We start from the raw sequence: 16,536 nt of genomic DNA, 5'->3' as shown, positions 1-16,536 counted from the left end.
ATATCAAAATTTCTAACACGCAACTGAAGCAGTCCGAAGATAAAAAGAAGAAACACTGTCCCTACAAACATATATTAACTAAATAGGAGAAGAGAGGATTAACGAACTGAATATGCATTAAAAAAATCAGAAAGTCAACATAATAGAAAATAAAGCTAAAAGAAACACAAAAAAGGGAATATTAAATCTTAGAAAAGAAAGTGACAAAATGGAATAAAAAAACAAACAAGGATAAATAAAACTACAAGCAAATTATTTTTAAAAACTAATAAAATTGATAAACCTGTAGTCAATCTAATCAAACATAAGAGTGAAGAAAACAAAATAAATAAAACAATAGGTAAATACATAAACAAAATCAGAAGAAATAAAAAAAGAATAATCAGGGAAGGGAACAAGTTTGTTTTTTTGTTTTATTTTTTGCTGAGGCAATTGGGGATGTGACTTACCCAGTGTCACAAAGCTGGAAATGTTAAGTGTCTGAGGTCAGATTTGAACTTCTGTGCTTCTGACTTTGGGGCTGGTCCTCTATCCACACTGCACCAACCACCTAGCTGCCCCAGAATAAGTGTTTTTTAAACATCTACTCTGTGCCAGGCACTATGCTTAGTATTTTTATAATTATTGTCTCATTTGATCTTCAGAAGAATCCTGTGAGGTAGAGGCTATTTTACAGTTGATGATGTTGAGGCAAACAGTGGATAAGTAAGTTGCTGAGGGTCTCATAGCTAAGTATCTGAGATTTGTGAGTATCTGGATTTGAACTCTGATCTTCCTAACTAGAGGCCCACTGCACCACCTAGCCTACCTTAATCAGAACATATTATTTGCTGACAAAACTGAGCCTACCAAAGAAACAAAAGAATACTTTCAAAAATACAAAATAAACAAAATGACAGAGGATCATGCAAAGATCTAGTTTCAGAAAAAGAAATAGAACTAGCTATAAAGGAACTACAAAATATAAAAACTCATCAGGGTGGATTCACTGGAGAATTTTTATGAAACTTGAAAAAAGTTAGTACCCATATTATAGAAATTATTCTAAAAATTGAGAAAGGAAACACTCTATAAGAATCCTTTTATGAGAAAATATAGTTTTAATGTCTGAACTAATGAAGGATAAAATATAGAAGAAAAACCATATTATTAATATAAACCAATATTATTAATAATGGAGATTCAAAAATTTGAACAAAATCCTGTTTAAAAAAAAAGACAATGGCAATTTATCAAAGGAATCATTCATCACAACCAAGTTAGATTTATACCAGTCAGTTGGTCAGTCAGTAAACATTTATTACTTGGCTTCTATGTGCTAGGTATAGTACTAAACAGTGAAAAAACAAAGAAAAGAAAAAAAAAAAATCCCAGTCTTTAAGAGGCTCACAATCTAATGGAGGAAACAACATATAATTAGAAGCTGAAAAGTATGTGGGAGTGGGGTGGGGGTGGGGGTTCCTGCCCAGGTCCCATCCTGAAAAGAAGGATGAGGGAGGTATTCTCCATGTTATCCACCCTCTACTTTCTCCAGTAAGAGGGAGGGAGGCACCCTGGGGAAGGAGGTATTGAGGAGTTATGATCTTGCAGGAAGATGAGTTTCCATCATTGGAAACAATGGTGAAGTCCAGTTGGACATCCAGAGAGGCAGGGATGGTTCAACATTTAAGAAAACAATCAGTTAATAATTTTACAAACAAAATAATCAAATACAAATGATTATCTCAATAAATGACAAAGTACAATACTTTGTTTAAATTTTTTTCAACACCTAATAAAGTATAATCAGAGAGACTTTTTAAATATCATAAAAAGTATCTATTTAAAACTAATAGCAAACATGAAATGCAAAGAACTCCATATTTGACAAAAAACATTCAGAAAACTGGAAAACAATCTGTCAGAAATTAAGCCTAGAATGATACCTTACAGTATATTTTCAAAACATATGCAAGGATAATTTTTCTTTTTCTTTTTTTTTTTTTTATTTAATAGCCTTTTATTTATAGGATATATACATGGGTAACTTTACAGCATTAACAATTGCCAAACCTCTTGTTCCAATTTTTCACCTCTTACCCCCCCACCCCCTCCCCTAAATGGCAGGATGACCAGTAGATGTTAAATATATTAAAATATAACTTAGATACACAATAAGTATACATGACCAAAACATTATTTTGCTGTACAAAAAGAATCAGACTCTGAATTATTGTACAATTAGCTTGTGAAGGAAATCAAAAATGCAGGTGGGCATAAATATAGGGATTGGGAATTCAATGTAATGGTTTTTAGTCATCTCCCAGAGTTCTTTTTCTGGGTATAGCTAGTTCAGTTCATTACTGCTCCATTAGAAATGATTTGGTTGATCTCGTTGCTGAGGATGGCCTGATCCATCAGAACTGGTCATCATCTAGTATTGTTGTTGAAGTATATAATGATCTCCTGGTCCTGCTCATTTCACTCAGCATCAGTTCGTGTAAGTCTCTCCAAGCCTTTCTGAAATCATCCTGTTGGTCATTTCTTACAGAACAGCAAGGATAATTTTTCAACACTGACCCTTGCAAAACCCTATGTTCCAATTTTTCCTCCTCTCTCCCCCACACCTCCCATAGATGGCAAAACTTATTTTTTTAAAGTTGATATTAAATAGTTAAAGGGAACTGGAATGTTAGTCACTAAAATCAGTAATGAAGTAGAACACAGCAGGTAGGGGCTCAAGCTGTTGGATTTAGAGAGACACCTCCAAATATCTCATGGTTCCTCTAAGCCCTGAAGGAATGAATCTTATGGAGGAAATTTGCTGAACTATACTTTTTAGAAATGTATACATGAGCTTCTTAGCAAGGCATCATCTAGAATGCACTTTTGTTGGCTGAGTGCACTATCAATATATGAATTTAATTTTAATTTTTAATATTAAAATCTTAATTTTTATGGAATTATTATAATTGATTTTTCAATATTAAATAATTTTTATTATGTCCTTGTTTACAGTATTAGCAACTTTTAGAATGAAGAAAAAAAATGGCTTCATGATGCTTGAATTTACAAAAAAGAAAAGAAAGAAAACCTTGGGTGTCTGACCCTCAAAGCCATAACATCACAATTGTATCATCCATATAACAACATCTCAATATTACAGGTAAGTTGGAAAATGAAATGTCAACATTGATGCATACATTTTCTGAGATAGCAAACCCAAATTCTAAATTTCTTCATCCTTGTGTAGGGGTCACATTAATCTTCTCTGTTATCATTCCAATTTTAGTTTATGTGCTGCCAAAGCAAACACTAATACATGAATTTTTAAAGGACAGTGAGTCTGGTAAGATGAGATGGCAGGCGTCAGTTAAGAGAAATGAGAAAACACAACATCCACATCTAAGTCGTGCTAGCACTTATCACGGTCAAAAGAGGTGACAGTAGCACTGAGGAGATCTGCATGTACTAATATGCAACTCTGAGAGAAAATAGCTCCCCTAGACTAAAAGTTGGCAAATTATAGCCTAGGGACCAAATCCAGCCTACTGACTACTTTTGCATAGACCATAAGCTAAGAAATTTTTTTATGTTTTTAGATGGTGGAAAAAAATTTTTTAAAAGAATAATATTTCATAGCTCATGAGAATTATATGAAATTCAAATTTCAGTGTCCATAAAGTTTTATTGGAACACAATGATGCTCATTCATTTATGTACTGTCTACAGATGCTTTCAATCTAAAAAGTCAGAGTTAAGTACTTGTGAGAGTGATGTGTTCATTGTTTCTTGCATCTCGTTGTACTATGAAATTGCAGTGATACAGTTAAAGCTCAAAAGTATTCCAAGAGTCACATGTATGGCCACATTCTTTTTTTGGTCCCAGTACATAACCATAATGTAACACAAGAAAAAAAAAGTGAACTTTGAACATCAAATGTTATATTTTATTTTTTATAAACTAAAGCTAGCATTTATTTAAGAGATTATTAGCAATATTTATATCTTGGAACAAAAAATTTTTTTGGTTATGGATAAGTGGTGAAATTTAGGCAGAAAAAGTAAAAATACTGATGAAAATGAGGCAGTCTTTGTTATCAGATTGTAGTATACCTAAATTGACAAGGAGAAAAATCTATTAAATCATTTTGCAATATGGATTTACTTCTTTAAAAAAAAATAATAATAGCTTTTGGAACAGCTAGGTGGAGCAGTGGATAGAGTACCACCTCTGAAGCCAGAAGGACCTGAGTTCAAATCTCACCTCAAACATTTAACACTCCCTAGGTATGTGACCCTGGGCAAGTCACTTAACCCCAATTGCTTCAGAAAAAAATAATATATTTTTATTTTCAAAATACACGCAAAGTATTTCAACATATTTAACATATATTGGACTACCTGTCAGCTAGGAGAGGGGATGGGGGAAAGAGGGAAAAACTTGGAACAAAAAGTTATGCAAGGGTTAATTTTAAAGAAAAATTATAATGTATTAGTGTCCCAGTTTTCCCACCTCCCCTCCAACATTCATCATTATCTTTTCCTATCATCTTAGCCAATATGAGAGGTGTGAGAGAGCAAAAACTTTTAAACTTAATATCATCAAAATTATCTATTTTGTGATCAATAATGATCTCTAGTTTTTTTTTTTTGTTGTTGTTGTTTTTTTTTTTGGTCACAAATTCCTTCCTCCTCCACAGATCTGAAAGGTAAATTATACTGTGTTCTTCTAATTTTATTTATAATCTCATTCTTTACGCCTAGGTCATGAACCCATTTTGACCTTATCTTGGTATACTATGTTAAGTGTGGTTCAATGCTTCATTTCTACCATTCTAATTTCCAATTTTCCCAGCAGTTTTTGTTAAAGAGTGAATTCTTTTCCCAAAATCTAGGGTCTTTGGGTTTGTCAAACATTAGATTGTTATAGTTATTGACCATTTTGTCCTGTGAACCTAACCTATTCCACTGACCAACTAGTCTATTTCTTAGCCAGTACCAAATGGTTTTGATGACTGCTGCTTTATAATATAGTTTTATATCTGGTACAACTAGGCCACCTTCATTTGATTTTTTTTTCTTTAGTTCCCTTGAAATTCTTGACCTTTTGTTCTCCCAGATGGATTTTGCTGTTATTTTTTCTAGGTGAATAAAATAGTTTCTTGGGAGTTTGATTGATATAGTATTAAATAAATATATTAGTTTAGGGAGTGTTGTCATCTTTATTATATTTACTTAACCTATCCAAGAGCATTTGATATTTTTCCAATTGTTTAGATCTGACTTTATTTGTGTGGAAAGTGTTTTGCACTTTTACTCATATAGCTCCTGACTATGAAAAGTTATTTCACACAAATAAAAGTTATTCCATTTTCTTATTGGTTTTATATTATTAAAAATATGCTGCTATTATTATATTTTGAGTTTCATCAATAAAAATTCCATGGAATTTTTTTCTCATTATGTAAGTATATATGATTTGCTTCTCAGTCTGCAAAGTCTAAGCTATTTACTATCTAGTTCTTTACAGAAAAAGTTTGCTCACCCTTGCCCTAAATTACAACTGCTTTACTAAAAAGAAGCCAGCAACAATTTCTCTTAAAATTCTTCAGTTGTATATCAAGAAATTAGTGGTTCCCATCTGCTACTATAATGAGTTTCACTTACATCTATGTGTAAGTGAACTGACTTGTCACTTTTCCTCTGCATTAAAGAGAATAAAGGGTCAGTTGGAAATTAAGGATAGTGCCATCAAGAGTATTTAACACCTGACTCAATTTCTTATTATTACTTTGTTATTCTATTCCTATTGGATGTCTTTTTATTGAGTTAATGTGCCATCTTTTTGATCTGGCATTAAGAGACATATTGGTGGGGCCTTAAAACTATGAATTTGAAAAATGACAAACCTGACAGTAACATGAACCTGGATCTGAGGGAACTCCCAGTTGCCCTAAGTAAATTTTCCTTTTTCTCTTAATGACCTTCAGATAAGATAAGAAAAAGGGGATTGCCTCATCTCCTTTGCTCTGGCCAGATATGAATATGTTTTTTTCCCCCATCTCCCCAGCTTCTAGTTTTTTATGACTTTCTTCTATGGCAACAAACTAATAAAAGTTTGCATGTTTCACCAAGGAAACAAGGCCATTGAGAGAATAAAAAGAGCATTTATATGTAAAAACCAAACAAAAGTAGTCTGGGTTGAGGGAAGGCTAAGAAGAATTGAATTGCTATTTCTTGGAAATGTTATAGATGAAGGTCACTCAAACTAGTAGCTGGAGAGATGGTGATGTAATATTGGAGGAGGAGTACCAATGAATCATGAAACACAGTAGTATCTGGCCCAACCAAAGAGATAAAGCAATCCCTTTTAGAGGTCTTACCTTGTCTGGAGGCCATCCAAAGGACAAAGAGAAAAAACATTTAATGTTAGGAATCAGTAAAGAAGTGGGAATGACTCTCAGTGTTGAATATAGTGAGTAAGAATAATAGAAGCATAGTCGGAGACAGGAAAGAGATCTTAGAGACAACTGGATAACTCAGTTTCTTTTGTAGACCCCAGGGAACTAGGGTCCAGAGAGACAGAGTAATCATACTTATAGGTGGTAAATGGAATAGCCTAGATTTATCCTGATTCTTAAAGTCTCCCTCTGAATCTATTGATCATCTCACCATGTTGCCTCCTTAATCTTTTAAAGAAATGGGAAGGAACAGGGGCAAAACAAAAGAAAAAATATATTGTTTCAGGAACAGTTGGGTCAGAAGACAATTGAGAGAACAAAGAGGATAAGACCCTTCAAGAGGAAAATGACAAGCAAAAGTACTTTAGAGGAGGAAAGGAAAGGGAATTAAAGAGTTATCACAGAAAGAAGAAATTAGATTTGACCCCATGATGAAGAAGTGGGAGAACTGGAGAGGCAGGTCTTGGTTAAGTTTAAGGGAGTACTTCTTAAAAAGAGCTAATGTGAAATGATCACCTCTGGAAATAAATAGTCCTCCATCATTGAAAACTGGATGATCACTTTTCAGGGATGCTATAAAATGGATTAGTGGAAAGATAGGGAGTCAGAGGAGCTGGCTTAGAATCCTAGCTTTACCACTTAGAACCTGGGTGACCCTGGTTAAAGGTGACCTTGATCTCCATGATTCAGGTTCTTCTTTTGTAATGCAAGAGTGTTAGATTAGGTGGTATTTGTAGTCCACTCCAGCTCCATATCTATGATTTTACAATTTCTATACAATACAGGTCCACCTAAATTAGTGGAAAATTAATGAATGAAAAAGTATTTATTATATGCTTATGATGTACCCAGTACTGGGCTAATGCTCTATGTTGTTCCTTCCATCTCTGAAATTCTAGAATACAATTTCCTGTATCCTTCTCTAAAAAGTAGTCAGAGTGATGAGGTTCAGCTCCCCTTGATTCTCGGTCAGGGAGCCAAATGATGAGGTTCGGTCAGGGAGTTATGGGAACCCCTTTGGTTGGCACAGAAGTCCTTCATAAAGGAATTTGCAAACTTGAAAAGCTAGACTGGCAAAAAAAAGTTTATTATTGGCATTGGGAAGTCAGCCTTTGCTATGCATGAATAGAAAGACTGAATTCCTTGGTGGCAAGATCCCAACAGAGAAGTAAAGTTTCTAGTGGAGGAGTCCTGGCAGAGAGAGAGAGAGAGAGAGAGAGAGAGAGAGAGAGAGAGAATATTTCTAGCAGAGAAATCCCAACAGAGAGGTGAATAAGGTCTACATTGTAAGGGAAATAGGTGAGAAAGATAAAGAAGGGGTAATGCTGAAAGAGAATATCATTTCATTGGGCAAAAGATTGCAGCTGAGCAAGCTACTTTAGGCCTTCTGCAAGGAGTAAGCCCCAAGTTGCCTTTTTTTATAATGGAAACCTTGGCTAAAAGCTGGGGGCACCGCTTGATGGGGGCTGGAACCAGTTTGAGCTGGAATCAGAATAGAAAATCTTAGAATTCTTTTTTGGAATTCAGTTTTTTTAGACCATGAGTGAAGTAGAATCCACTACAGAGGCAGCCTATTATTAAGTTTAAGAGAATACTTTCTTAAAAAGAGCCAATGTGAAATGATCATCTCCGGAAATAAATAGTCCTCCATCATTGAAAACTGGATGATCACTTTTCAGGGATGCTAGAAAATGGATTAGTGGAAAGATTTTGAAGTAGCTCTGATTTTTAATCGGTTAATAAGCATTTATTAAACACCTAATATGTTCCAGACTCTATGAATACAAAGACAAATGAAACAATCCCTGCCCTCAAGAAACTTATATTCTAATGTAGGGAGAGAAAGAAAGAGATCACTTGTACACATGTAAGTGCATCATCCCTTTACTCAAGGAGTTGGGTTGCATCTGAGATTGGTGCTTGCAGGATGAGACAAATTCTTGGTGTATTTGATTAGAGAACTATTCAAAGCCAAAACTGTATATGAAAAATCAGTCTCATCCTAAAAGAGAGTATTGAAATCTAATTTAAAAAAAATGCTTAAGCAAATTCTTAAGGGAGGACACAAGGTCTCTCTTGGTGTGATAAAAAGAGAGGCTACAGACTGCTACTGTCCTGACCAAGAATGAGACAATGAAAAATCATTATATTTGAACTAAGTAGAAGTCCCTCAGAAGAGATGCAGAATGATTGTAGCTGTCCAGGGTGCTGAGACAAAATTGGTAACAGTTCAACTTCCTCTCCCAATTTGACTCTTGCAGAGTCTATCTATATCCCTGAGATTATTTAAGGGTTCATTTTCTGTCTTTGCCATGTATTTTCAAAAGATGGCATTCATTGCTTATGTCTGTCTCTGAAGGATTAAATACATATGAGAGGGAGACTATAATCAGTCAAATTTGCAGAGGAAAAGAAGAAAATTGATTTTATGTCTAATTATTAAGACTACCAGTTAGGAATTTAAGATATACACACACATATATAAAATTCATATACATACATACACATGTGAATATGATGATGTGTGAATGAATAAGATCCCTTCTGCTTGGAGATGCAGGTTTAGAAGCTAAAGAATTCACTAACCTCAAAGGCAAAAAGAGAAGATTTTATTTTTCACTAAGAGGCTTTCCCTTAGTGGGCGTATTTTCCTAATGAAGAAAATTTTGCAAAGAATGACTGGCAAAGACCCACTTTATGAGCAAATCTGGGGCGGTTTGAATTGATAATCAGATCAGGATTTCTCAATTGAATGAAAATTTAGAATTTCCTGAATGAAGATGTGAGCTCCCAAAAGATCAATGGGAGTTGATTTGCCCTTGAATAATGCTGTTAATCTCATCCTGGGAGGGTGGGTCTTCTCTCTAGACTCCTTGGAGCTTGGGAGACCCTGACTTCTTCTTCTTCTTCTTTCTTCTTTCTTCTTTCTTTTTTCTTCTTTCTTCTTCTTCTTCTCCTCCTCCTCCTCTTCCTCCTTCTCCTCTTCTTCCTTCTCCTTCTCCTTCTTCTTCTTTTTTTTTTTTTTGCTGAGACAATTGGGATTAAGTGACTTGCCCAGGGTCACACAGCTAGGAAGTGTTCAGTGTCTGAGATAAGATTTGAACTCAGGTCCTGATCTCTCTTCTTTTGAAGATCAAAAGGGACATGATTTTACACAATTTTTACAGAGTTCATCCACATCAAATACACATACATATAAAAATATTATTGTAACTACTCCAAAGCAAAAAGAAAAAAAATAAGTGAATCTGTACTATCCCAGACATAGACTGACTTACAGTTTTTACTGGAAGGAGGCTTAATAAGGGAGTACAAATCAGTCCAAAACCAGTAGCCCAAGGCAATTTCTATTCAAAATGTCTCCCGAGAGCAAGTTTAAAAGACTCTCATCCTACTTGAAGGGCAGAATGAGAACACTATGAACAGAATGAGACAAAGATTAAAATCTTTCTAATGGGGATGCCTATTAGAAAACTAGGAAAAAGTAAAAGCCACTCACACAAACGTAGCAGGACATAGAGAGGGGGTAGCTATTTTTCCTCATCTAACTTCCTTGACCACTATTAGTAAAAAATAAAACAAATTTGCTTGCATTTTGTTTTCTTTCTCATTTTTTCCCTTTTCTAATCTGATTTTTCTCATGCGGCAACATAATTGTATAAATATGTATACATATATTGGATTTGCGTTTGAAAGTGGAGAATTTGCTAATTCTGCTAATTTGATAAAGTGGGAAGTTTAGGGATGGTTATGGGGATGGGGGGCAGCTATTTTTATAATAATTGTGTTTACCTACTTATCAAATACCATTTGTAAAATTAATTAATTGTCTGATGGGGGCTCAGGACATTCTAGAAGTACTAGAAATCTGTAGATCCCTTGGGATTAACTCTAGAATTTTGAGGGGAGAATTAGTTGTCCATCTTCTGGGGATTTAGCTTGCCAATGTGAATGGGAGGTGAGAAAGTATTCCCAGAGAGGTATTACGTTACCATATTAAAAGTAGCCATTATGAAAGGAGTCAACTGGAGGGAAACTTTGCATTAAATTTCTTGAATTATGATTTAGTATCCAAAATGCACAAAGAACAGACCAAAAGTCATTTCCTCAATAGAAAATTTATCAAAGAATATGAATAATTTTCAAAAGAAGAAATGCAAATTATTAATAGTCATAAAAAGGTCCAGATAATTAATAAGAACAATGCAAATAAAAGCAACTCTGAGGTTTAATTTCATACTCAGAAAATTGTCAAGAATGTTAAAAGATTGGAATAGTCAACTTACAGGAATTGTGGAAAGATAGGCACACTAATGTATTGTTAGTAGAGCTAAACATTATAGCAATTATTATGGAAGGTGATTTGAAATTATGCAAACAAAATGACTAAAATTTCTGTATTCTATATAGAAATTGCCCCAAATTTCCAAATTCCAGTGCTAAGCATAAAATCCAAGGAAGATATTATTAAAAAGATAAAGACTAAAGATAAAGATATTTAAAAGATAAAGACTGAAAAGATAAATATATCACTTCCATATAAACCAAAATGTTTATAGCAATTTTGTGATAATAACTAGAGCCTGTTTTATTGTACTGAATTAGTTTCCCTAATTGTCCTGACTCAGTTTCCCTAATTGGTCCTTCCTCATTTTCCTTAATTGTTCTACCTCAATCCCCTTAGTTGCAACCTCCTTCTCTAGTTCATTAAGACTGATATTGTAATGCCGGAGAAACTGAAGCAGGAGAGAGATTAGAGAGTTTTCAATATTATTAATTGGAGAGTATAATTGACTGGACAGGACTCTCGTCTCAAATTATCCAGTCAGATAAAGATATACTGGGACCACGGAATCCATGTTGGTCCCAGGGCTGGAAGAGACTGTCATCTCAAAGAATCCAGCAATCAATGGGAGGAATCCAGCTTCTTAAATACTCTTTAGAAACAAAGAACAAAGAAGCGCGGGAAAACTTCTGTCAGGTTGGGGGGAGACCATAAATCCTAAAAGCCCAGAGACAGGATGTCTGAATATGCAGAGATAAAGATGTCAGTGAGGTATCTTGGAATATTTTAGAGGAATATTGTAAATTCTTGAGGACAGAAAGAGGTCTACTCTCTTGTTTATCTTGCTTGCATTAACAATTTACAACCTTAGAGCAAATAGTTCCCAATCTTAATGGACCAGAGTGGGGTTTTACAGCTTAGGGGATTTGAGACAGAACAGTTAAGGAAACTCAGACAAAGGAAACTAGTTCAGGGAAACCGAGTCAGAACAGTTAAAGAGAACTGTGGCATAACAATATAACTTAGGGCTACTTGCTCTGTTATAAACTGTCATTGTGTAAACTCAAAAAGGGGGAATCTAGACTTTCTATCTGTAGTCAGACACTTTTTTACTTCCCAGTTTGTTAGAATTTATGATCCTACCCCCCAACCTGTCACAACCGGATTAATGGTTCCTGCTTGGAGTTTCCCACTCACCAGCGTTTGGACTCCATCCCTCTGCCTTTGTTTAGCTACTATGTACAAATATGTCATTGAGAACTCACATTGGTTGCTGGATGCTGGATGCTGGATTCTTGGAGACCATAGTCTCATTCAGCCCTGGGACCAAACCATGGATCTATTTGGACCCAGTAAATCTCTCCCTTTCAAATAAATTATTTAAAATTTTCTAATCTCTATCTTGCCTCAGTTTCTCCGGCATTATAAACCAAAGGATATGTTCATTGATTGTAGACTAGCCAAAGAATTTGTGGTACATAAATACAATAGAATACTGATGATGATGGAATTGGAGGTTTTGGAACAACAAGTGGTGGTAGGAATTTAATGAACCATATTGATTCCATCTTGTTACTCAATTCTGGAACGAGCTCAGTTCCTTTTCTTTTTAATTATGGGTCAAATCCAATTTCTGTCCTGTGAGAAAATTTTATTTGATTGTGGGAATTGTGAGGGGAAATTTTTGCTTTATTTGAATTTAGCCCTATGTTGCTGGGAAGCTGGAGCACCTCTAACTATTGCTTAGAGATCCTTAACTACAAACCTTGATTATGCTGATCAGAAACCTGGTCAGCTCTAAAGATTGATGCAGTTTTTTTTTTATAATTTTATAATTATACATCTCAAGCAACCCATATGTCTTGTCTAAAAACTAGACTCCTACTGATCAATCCGTTATTGTGTCCGTGTTCCTTTCATTGTTCACAGACCCTTGTGGAGAAATGAGGCACATCTGATTTCAAAAAATTGTACTTCTTTACTTTCCCCTTCCCTACTTAGAAAGTCCTTAATCTTTTCCTCCAATTAGAAATCAGATTACTTACTGTTGTATGCTGGCTAATTTTTTCTTTTGATTAATTAGTTTTATCTCATTAATTGCTTTTAATGTGTAAAAATTTGTCTCCCCCTATATTCAGGGTCCAATCCAAAGCTGAGGAAGGGGTCTGGTCCTGATATGTTAAATAATTGGCATGCATTACTTAATAAATCAATATACTCATAACCTCAAACTTTTGTTTCCTCAGTCATTTCAACTTTAACCTGCCATATTATGGTATAAGAAATGACAGATAATGATAAATGCATAGAAGCATAGACTTAATGAACTGACAATTGATATGAAGTAAGCAGAACTAAGACAACAAAATACAAAATGACTACAGCAACATAAACAGAAATAAAACTAACCTCAAAACAATTGAAAATGAATGTTGCAAAATTATAAAAAGCAAACTTGGTGTCCTAGAAGAGAAATAAGAAGACATTTCCTTCTGTCATTCCTTTGCAGCGATGGGGAAAGTAGCGGTCCATGGGGGTGGAACATTGCATGTATTATTAGATATGCTATATATGCATCTGTTTTGCTGTTTTTTCCCCTTTTTTTCCTTTTCCTTTTTTTCATTTTCAATTCTTTATTTTAAGAGATAGCTCTTTAGGAGGAAGAAGAGGAGGATATACAGAGGAATCTAGACAATGCAATAAAAATATATCAATAAATTTATTTTTAAAAATGTTATATATAGCACTTCAATGCCTTTGTTTTACTATCTTTTAGAAAAAATAAATATTGTGCTTTTTTCCAAGGTTTATTCTGCATCTTGCTATAATCATGTGGTTTGAGGCATTTTTGTTTTTAATATGATTATGTCATTTTCCTAATTTTGAACTATCCTTTTATGCTTAGTATAAATTCAACTTGATCATTCAGATGAGTGACCTGGGGGAAGGTGCATATTTTTAATCTCTTTCCTCTAATTTCAAAATTTTTCCATCAAAATTTACCAGTGATATTAATCAATAGTTCTCTTTTTGTTTACTTGTCTTTTTTTTAACTCCCTAATTAATTAGGACTAAATTGTTTTGTAAAAGAAATATGGCAACATTTTCTTTCTCAACTTTTTAGAATTTGTATAACATAAGACTATGCTTTTTAAATAGTGAGAGAATTCATATGAAAATGTTTTTTTTTTTTTTTTCCTTCAGTGGGCTCTTAATGGCTAATTGAATTTCATTCTCTGTGACTGTTTAAGTAAGATCTCTATTTCATGTTCTATTATTTGGGTTACTTTATATATTTATAAGTAACACTCTCTATCTTCTAAAATACCAGATTTACCATAATAGTGTAAAATTTGTTAATTCTCTTATTTGTTCTTTCCCTATTTTGATTTCACCCTCTTAATTTTTTTTAATTTGATTTTTCCTCTCTCTCTTTTTTTTCTTTTTGATTAGGCAATTGGAGCTAAGTAACTTGCCCAGGGTCACACAGCTAGGAAGTCTTAAGTATTTGAGGTCACATTTGAACTCGGGTCCTCCTGACTTCAGAGCTGGTGCTCTATCCACTGTGTCGCCTAGCTGCCCCTTTCTCTCTCTTCTTTTTCTTCTCAAGTTATTGATCTTTGCTGCTTTTATTTTTTGTAAGACAATTGGGGTTAAGTGACTTGCCCAGGATCACTTAGCTCATAACTATTATAAGTGTGGATTAGAACTCAGATCCTCCTGACTTCATGGCTAGTACTTTATCCAGTGCCATTTAGCTTCTGCCCAAGGCTTATTGATTTTGTTAGCCTTTCAAAATATCAATTTGGAATTTTGTTTATCATCTATCTTTTCTTCTTTTGTTTGTTCAACCTCTAATTTTTAAAATTGTGTGCTTATTGGGGAGGGTCATGTTTTGATTTTCTAGGTTTTTTAATTATATATTCAGTTCATTAATTATCTCTTCCTATTCATTAATTAAACTTTCAGAGATATACTTTCCCCTAGAGAATTTATTTAACTGCTTACAGAAATTTTGGTGTATTGCACATTATTGAAATTCTTTCACACAGTTATGAACTATTTTATGATGTGTTCTTTGACCCACTCAATATTCAGGATATTATTTCTCATCTCAGTCTGTATCTATTACTGTCTATATTATGTTATAATGTGTACATAATTTTTAGTTTTGCTTTTATATATATATATATATATATATATATAAATTTTCTATGCCTTAGCACACAATCTATTTTGTAAAGTCACCATGTATCTATGGATATTCAAAATATTAGTATTTAGATTCTACCTTAGTTCTTTTTTTTATTATTTAATAGCCTTTTATTTACAGGTTATATGTATGGGTAATTTTACAGCATTAACAATTGCCAAACCAAAAAAAAAAATTGCCAAACCTCTTGTTCCAATTTTTCACCTCTTACCCCCCACCCTCCTTCCCCCAGATGGCAGGATGACCAGTAGATGTTAAATATATTAAAATATAAATTAGATACACAATAAGTATACATGACCAAACCGTTATTTTGCTGTACAAAAAGAATCAGACTCTGAAATTAGCTTGTGAACAATTACAATTAGCTTGTGAAGGAAATCAAAAATGCAGGTGGGCATAAATGTAGGGATTGGGAATTCAATGTAATGGTTTTTAGTCATCTCCCAGAGTTCTTTCTCTGGGCGTAGCTGGTTCAGTTCATTACTGCTCCATTGGAAATGATTTGGTTGATCTCATTGCTGAGGATCTACCTCAGTTCTATATGGAAAGAGGCAGGATAGTTCCTAAATAAGTTGGGACACTGATGGGCAGCTCTGTTGGTATGGTAATATCACTATGGAAACTGTGCTTGTACAGTCTAAGTGTACAGGCTCCTTCCTAGGTTAGCTTTTGAAATGTGGCAAGATAGGGTACCACTCAAAGTCTCTGAGACTAAAATGGCAATTTGTCATTTTTCTTGCTTATTTGCCTTTCTACTAAAGGAAGAGAAAACAGGTCTACAGGTATCTTTTGCAAGACTTATAGAAGATAACACAAACCTTCACTAAACTGTTTTGCTCTCAGTTTTGCTGAACAAATACCTCTTACCTTTTAAAGGGAAATCCTTTCTCTCTCTTTTACAAATTATGCAAACTCAGTGTTCAAGGCCATTAGCATTTTAGTTGTTTTGTTTTTTTAGCATTAGTCTTTTTTATAGTATTTTATTTTTTCCAAATATTGCAAAGATAGTTTTCAATATTCACCTTTGCAAAATCTCGTGTTTAAAATCTTCCTCCCTTTTTACCTCCCTTAGCCTTTACCTCCCCAAAACAATAAGCATATGCTATTCTTTTAAATAGATTTCCATATTTGTCATGCTGCACAGGAAAAATCAGATCTAAAGTAGAAAAAAAAAAAAAAAAACCATGAGAAAGGAAAAACAAACAAACAAGCAAATGAACAATAACAACAACAAAAGGTGAAAATACTATGCTTTGATCCACATTTAGTCTCCATTGGTCTCTCTCTGGATGAAAATGGCTCTTTCTACCACAAGTCTATTAGAATTGCATTGAATCACTGCATTGTTGAAAACAGCCAAATCTGTCACTGTTGATCATCACTTAATCTTGTTGCTACTGTGTACAATGTTGTCTTGGTTCTGCTCACTTCACTCAGCATCACTTCAATGTAAGATTGTTCGAGCTTTTTTGAGATCAGCCTGCTCATGATTTCTTATAGAACAACAATATTCCATTCCATTTATATATCATAGCTTATTCAGCCATTCCCCAACTGATGGACATTCACTCAATTTCCAGTTTCTTGTCACT

The 16,536-nt window shown here is 34.1% G+C and overlaps 1 non-coding gene across 1 annotated transcript; it reads right to left on the bottom strand.

Annotated features, from left to right (window-relative positions):
• Window positions 1-3,191: 3,191 nt before the first annotated feature.
• LOC111718970 lies at window positions 3,192-3,295 on the bottom strand. Its single transcript, XR_002769313.1, has one exon. It is a non-coding gene; the product is annotated as a U6 spliceosomal RNA (small nuclear RNA).
• Window positions 3,296-16,536: the final 13,241 nt, after the last annotated feature.

The sequence above is a fragment of the Sarcophilus harrisii genome, chromosome 1, assembly GCF_902635505.1.
Source record: "Sarcophilus harrisii chromosome 1, mSarHar1.11, whole genome shotgun sequence".
Taxonomy (NCBI): Eukaryota; Metazoa; Chordata; class Mammalia; order Dasyuromorphia; family Dasyuridae; genus Sarcophilus; species Sarcophilus harrisii.
The sequence above is the reverse complement of the archived record's forward strand: the minus strand, read 5'-3'. Positions and strand labels throughout refer to the sequence as shown.